This window comes from Camelus bactrianus, chromosome 1 (genome assembly GCF_048773025.1).
Source record: "Camelus bactrianus isolate YW-2024 breed Bactrian camel chromosome 1, ASM4877302v1, whole genome shotgun sequence".
NCBI lineage: Eukaryota > Metazoa > Chordata > Mammalia > Artiodactyla > Camelidae > Camelus > Camelus bactrianus.
In genome coordinates, this window is record NC_133539.1 from 42,031,327 (window position 1) to 42,038,901 (window position 7,575).

The following is a 7,575-nucleotide window of genomic DNA, read 5'->3' on the forward strand; positions in this document are numbered from 1 at the left end:
TTTCCAGCTTTCCTTCTGTTATTGACTTCTAGTTTCATTTCACTGTGATTGGAAAAAAAAATACCTGATGTAATTTCTATCTTTAATTTGTTGAGAATTATTTTGTGGTCTAACATATGCTCTATCCTAGAAAATGTTCCATTTGCATTTGAGAAGAATGTGTGTTCTGCTGCTGTTGGATGGAATGTTCTGTACATGTCTATTAGATCTATCTGGTCTATAGTGTTCAAGTCTGCAGTTTCCTTATTGATTCTTTGTGCAGATGATTTATCCATTGTTGAGAGTGGAATTTTAAAATCCCCAACTATTATTATATCACTCTTTATTTCCCTTTTTAGTTCTGTTAATATTTGCTTTATATTTTTAGGTGCCACGGTGTTGGATGCATAAATATTTACAATTGTTTTATCTTCTTGATAAATTGACCCATTTATCATCATATAATGACCTTTATCTCTTTTGACATTTTTATCTTAAAGTCTATTTTGTCTAATTTAGCTGCTCATGCTTTCTTTTGGTTACTATTTGCTTGAAATATCTTTTTCCATTCCTTCATTCTCAGTCTGTGTGTCTACTTAAAGTGAGTCCCTTGTAGGTGGATGTCATTGAATCTTGTTTTTTAATCCATTCAGCCTTTCTCTGTCTTTTGATTAAGGAATCAAACCATTTATATTATATAGGTAATTATTGATAGGCTTTTTGCCATTTTGTTAATTGTTTTCTGACTGTTTTATAGATGCTTTTTTCCTTGCTTCCTCTCTTGCTGTCTTCTTTTGTGATTTGATAACTTTTTGTGGTGGTATGCTTTGACTCCTTTATCCTAGTCTTTTGTGTATTTATTACAGGTGTTTTTCTTTATGATTACCGTGAAGCTTACATAAAGTGTCTTATATTTATAACATTCTATTGTAAGCTGACAATCACTTTGATAGCATATTAGAAATTTTATACTTTTGGGTAACCTCACATTCTAGGTTATTGATGTTATATTTTTATCCTATGTATCTAATAAGAAATTTTGGTAATTATGGAGTTTTTTTGTTGGTTTGTTTGTTTTTTTAGTTACAAAGGATTTAATTTCTGGCACACTGTAAGAATTGACATTTAAAAATGAAATTACAACATTCTTCTAAATGTCTCATGAAAAATCAAATGCTATAATTTTATAACCACCATAACTGATTTAAAATACATTAATAAACTCTAGCTTAACACTTAGAAAGTTTCCATTGTTCCTTTTTCTTTGTTAACTCATTTCTATTCTACTATACTCCCAGAGATATTTATCCTTGAATAATATATTTTATGCTTGAAAAATATTTTGTTGATCATCATATCATGCTTATCTGTAACAAAATATGCATATAGGTTTAAATTTAAATTTTTAGTTTTCTCTAACTCTGAGACTTTAAATGTTATGATTTTTTTCTGGATTGAATTACCATCATAATTTTTAGTGATATGTTCTTATTTTTTTTAATTATTTATTTTTTTTGAAGTATACTTGATATACAATATAAGTTACAGGTGTACAATATAGTGATTCACAATTTTTAAAGGTTATATACCATTTATAGTTGTAAAATATTTACTGTAGTCCCTGTGTTGTATAATATATCCTTGTAACTTACTTTATACCTAATAGTTTATACCTCTTAATCCCATACCCCTATATTGCCCTTCTCCCCTTCCCTCTCTCCACTGGTAACTGCTAGTTTGTCCTCTATATCTGTGAGTTGGCTCCTTTTTTGTTATATTCACTAGTTTGTTGTACTTTTTAGATTCCACATATAAGTGATATCATACAGTGTATGTCTTTCTTTGTCTGACTTATTTCACTTAGCATCATGCCCTCCTCCAAGTCTATACATGTTGCTGGTAAATGGCAAAAATTTTGTTTTTTTTTTAATTGGTTGAGTAGTATTCCATTGTATAAATATACTACATCTTCTTTATCCATTCACGTGTTGGTGGACACTCAGGTTGCTTCCATATCTTGGCAATTGTAAATAATGCTGTTATGAACATGAGGGTGCATTTATCTTTTTTCAGATCAGTGTTTTTGGATTTTTTTTGGATATATACCCAGGAATGGAACTGCTGGGTTATATGATAGTTGTAATTTTAGTTTTTTGATAAACCTCCATATTATTTTCCGCAGTGACTGCCCTAATTTACTTCCCGCCAACACTGTACAAGGGTTCCATTTTCTCCACATCTTGCCAACATTTGTTATTTGTGTTCTTTTTGATGGTAGCTGTTCTGACAGGTGTGAGGTGATTACTCATTGTGGTTTTGATTTGCATTTCCCTGATGATTAGCGACATTGAGTATCTCTTCATGTGCCTGTTTGCCATCTGCATTTCCTCCTTGGAAAAATGTCTATTTATACTTCCACCCATTTTTAAATTGGGTTTCTGTTTTTTTTTTTTGATGAGTTGTATGAGCTGTTTATGTTTGTTGGATAGTAATCCTTTACCATTTGCAAATATTTTCTCCCATTCAATAGGTTGTCTTTTTGTTTTGTCATTATGGTCATTTTTAATGCATTTCCTTTTTAACTTTTAAAGTACAGTTATAAGCGAATTATGCACCAACATTGAAATACTAGAAAATCTTACTTTGACTATATATTTAGCATTATCAGTGAGTTTTATACATTTATGTTTTTATGATGTTAATATCATCCTTTTATTTCTGCTTGAAGAACACCCTTTATTATTCCTGATAAGGTAGGTCTAGTGATAAACACCCTCACCTTTGTTTTCCCAGAAAATTCTTTATTTTTCTTTCACAGTTTTATTGAGATTTAATTGACATACAACTTGGTATAAATATAAGATGCACAGCATAAGGATTTGACTTAACATATATCATGAAATGATTAGCACAGTAAATTTGATGAATATCCTTCTCATATAGATACAAAGTTAATGAAAAAGTTTTTTCTTGTTATGAGAACTGTTCAGATTTACTCTCTTAACAACTTCTGTATATAATATAAAGCAATCTTAATTATATTTATCATGTACATTAGATCCCTAGTACTTATTTATTTTATAACTGGAAGTTTGTACTTTTTGGCTGCTTTCATCCAATCCCCACTCCCCTCACCCCCCGACTCTGGTAGTAACCACAAATCTGATTGCTTTTTCTATGAGGTTTTTTTTTTTTTTTTAAAGTATAACTGGATTCTATTCTGTTCCAGTGATGTAGTCATTTATATTGTAAATGTATATGTACACTACACTATATTGATTACTGTAGCTTTACACTAAATCTTGAAATAAGGTAATTGAAGTCCTTCAGCGTTCTTTTTCAACATTGTGTTCTTTGAGTATAGATGTTCTGGGGTTTGGTGGCTTTTGTGTATAAATTCTACCTATAATGCACCATTTCAGTTTTTATTTCTCTGAAACAGAGAGCTTAAAAGCACGTGTAAAACCACCCAAATGGAGAGTACTTCTGGATTTTTATAATTTCTCCCTCTGACCTTTGATAATTTTCTTGTCCATCTCTAACTCAGTAGCAGTTTTTTGTTTTACTCCTTTATGCAGTTCAATTTTGAGTCTTTCCAAATCACTCAACTATTTGTTTTCCAAGAATATTTTCTCGTTTTACACTTGATCAAAGGTTCATATAATAGCTAGATCATATAGTTCCAACAAATTTTAAGTGGCCTAAACTGATTTAGAAACAAACAACTCAAATTGGTGAGGATGGCAGTGCATGCTCTGGAGAGAGGATTGAAAGCAAGTCAGCAGAATAACAAAGTTTTTTGTGCACATTCTCACGTATATTTAAAGGAAAAGAAAATCTGTTTGCCCTTCAAAAAAGATTCTTCCAAATTTAGATAATCGTTGTGGGCATCAGCTGGTCAGTGACATGGTGACATGCAGGTTGGTAAAAGAATTTACCAAAGATAAAGTATGAGAATAGAAGAGTTTACTAGGCGTACACTGCCATAGACAGCAGCAGGCCATACAGACGAGGGGCACCTGTGTGAGAGCACAGAGGGCAGGTTGTTGGGGTCTTTTATAATGTCAGGTCACAAGGTGCCTCATTGGCTTGTGTGCAAGTCTCCGATTGGTTGTAGGTGAGGTAAGAGGTTTAGGGTCTGTGAAGGGCAGTGGGGTTTGACTCTCATAAGGTGGGCTGAAACAAAACAGCCTCAGCAATTATGAGATTAGGCATTACCTAGGGCTATTAGTTTGTTATGGGAAACACGCACAGTAAAGAATGTACTTTATCTGTTGAGGGATCGAAGGCAGACATCTGAGAACCCATAAATGGAGGTCATTGGACTTTGAAGGACATCAACTGGCCCAACAATAACATACAGAGCTGAGAGGGTATGTCCTTTAAAATGTACTCAGTTGAAGCTGACTCCCGATTTGGTCATCAGGTGGATACTGGTACTTGTTTTAGGAAGTATCTGAATTAGCAAGACTAATGGTTTCCAAACTTTCTGATAATCAAAATCTTGGTAGTACGTGTTGAATGACTCCATGTATATGACATTCTGGAAAAGGCAGCACTATAGGGAGAGAAAACAGGACTAGTAGTAGCTGAGAGCTGCTTGTGGGAATTTTTGGGTAATGTATCCATTCTGTATGATACCGCAGTTGTAGATACATGATTCTAGGTATTTGTCAAAAGCTATAGAACAGTACACGAACACTCAAATTTGACTGTATGCAAATTTTACCCCTAAATCTCAACTAGGATGTTAGGGGATCTTAGGATGGAATATGGAATATGACAAAGGAATCTAACTGTATTACAGATGAATGACATAAACTCACTGAATAGGGATACGAAAAACGGAATGACCTAATTAACTTTGGAAAACAGTTTTGACTGGATTGTATAAGTGTCTTAGTCCATTTGGGCTGCTATAACAATACCATAGACTGGGTGGCTTATAAACAGCAGAATTTATTTTTCACAGTTCTGGGGGCTGGAAATCCAAGAACAAGGCACCAGGAGATTTGATGTCCAGTGAGGGCTAGCTTCCTGTTCCCTAGATGGTCATTTTCTCACTGTGTCATCACATGGTGGAAGGGGTGAAGGAATTCTGGGCAGAGTGGAACAAAGGAATGCACTCTGAGTCTGAGACAGGGAAAGATATTCCCACACAAGGCTACAAGCTCAGCACAAGCCAAGAGTTTTTATCTCTGGATAAGGAAGTGTTCCAGGCCAAGGCCTCATGCATGAAAGACTGCCCTTCCCAACAAGAGGCAATTAAGTTTAAATAAGGTCATAAGGGTGGGTCGTGGGAGTCAAAGACACTAATCTGATGAGATTGGTGTCTTTATAAGAGAAGGAGGAGACACTTGAGAGTTCTCTCTCTCTCTGTCACGTAGGACACAGTGAGAAGGTGTGTATCTACAAGCCAGGAAGAAAACTCTTGCCAGGAACTGAATCAGCTGGCAGGCTGAACTGGGTCTTACAGCCTCCAGAACTGTGAGAAAATTAATTTCTGTTGTTTAAGTCACCCAGCCTATGGCATTTTATCATGGCAGCCTGAGCAGACCAGTACAGGCACCAAATAGCTCTTTTAGTCTCCCGCCCTTGGCAGCATCCTCTCACGGTCCGTGGTGTATTTGGAATAGGGTGATTCGCATCTAATGTGACAGCAGTCACTTATTTTGAACCATGGCTTGCTAGTTCTTGGGGCCCAAGTTTCAGTCATGTATTCAAAAGGAGGAAGCCAAGGATCTTAATCAGCAGCTGTGGGCTCAGGAGTGCTCATGCCCCAAGCTTCTGCCATCAGATACGGAGCCACATTTGCTGGTGAATATCCCCCAAGTTAGCGACATCAGAAACAAGCATAATTTGCTTTTGTTTATCTAACCTTAGGAGCCATTCTTTGTTTTGCTTAGTGAAATGAAGTTTAGTAACATAAGCACCTAAACTATTTCTGCAGACAGGTCAAAAATGACCAGTTCTTTTTGTTTCATATCATAATATTACAAACCTTATGTTCTTATTTTTTTTCCAGCTCAAAAGTAGGTTATCATAAATGACACATTTAGAAATTCCTTATGCTATGTCATAATCTGAGATAGAGAATTCAAGAGGAAGAGATTTGGGCCGTGTACTAGATGCTTTTCACTTGTCTTCTCATTTATTCCCAAGAGCAGGTAATGTTGCCCCTAATTTACAGTTGAGGAAATGAGCTCAGAGAAGTTAAATAATTTGCCTAGGATGGCACTGCTAGCAAGAGACAAAGCTGTGGATTAGACTCAGTCAGGCTAGGATCCAATGCGAATATTCTTTGTACAGTATTTCTGCAGTGGGAGTGTGGTGACTTTGTAGTCAGAGATCTTTTAAGAAGCTGTTAGTGATGAACAGCCATTTCTAGACCCAGCCACTCTTGTGTCTATAATGACTGTAAAATATAAATAAGATCACTCAAAAGCCAGAGGGTTCTGAATACCTGTGTGAATGAGGGTTAATAAGGATCACTAACGTGGTCCAAAACCATGGCTAGAAATAATTATGTCCTAAGTACTTGCCATGTGCCAGACAGCCAAACTGAAAGACAAGAGGGAGGGAGTCCATCTACTGGAAGATAAGACTTAAACAGAACAGCAGGCAATCATATGGGCACAGAGGCAATGGAAACCACTTCGTATTAGTACAAAAGGCTGATCCTTTAGAAAGAATGAAACGATATTCCAGAAAAGACTGCCTTATGTAGAACCTCCTTGTATTCCACAGGTCACTTATGCATGTCCTGCCATGAAAACTTCGGAATGAGAACGTAGAGTCCATTGTGGTCAATAAATGTAAAAATAATTAATGTTAGTTGTAATTTATATTCATTATTCTTCTTCAACCTTAAGATAATAGTCTGGGGCAGTCTACTTTTGGAACCTGCGTTTTGCTGGGATAAATTCGATTAACTCCACCATGCTCCCAGCGCTGGGGAACACAGAGCAGCCCTGCCTTCCCTTCTGGTTTCCTGAACAAGGGCTTCTGTCTTTGAAGGACTCCTCTCAGTTCCTGAATTTCACACAGCTGCTCCGGACCACTAAGAAGAATGTCCAATAGCATTACACAGAATTTGGGGGCGAGGGGAGGGGAGGGAAAGTATTCAGGCTCGAAGACTCATGTCAGGAACAGGGACGGTAAAAGGAACGGGGTTGTTTTAAGGACCAACAGAATAAATCGACTAATTTCAAGTAAGGAAAGATTCAAGGACCTGCCTGCTAGGTGCTCGAGTTTGGCAAATCATGTTTTTCCGGTACAGCGAACAATACATTCCTCCACTGGGAGGAAAGACGGCCCAAATTGGGGAATCCTCCGGTTTGCTTACTTTCGCTGAGATGAAAAAAGCTCTGAAACAGATGCTCCCTGGGGAGACCCTGATGTCCGAAGGCGACAGGAGTCGGCTCCCGATGGGGGCCAGAGTTCAGTCCACAGGGTGACAGCTGCACGATCCCCTCGCACGCAGGAGCCACACAGCGCGGAGCCGAGGGGCGCCAACTCAGCGTCCTCGACTTGGGGCTTGACGCTCAGCGCTCGGCGCCTGCGGCTGTCAGTCAGCGTCCTCGGCCCGCCCCTCCC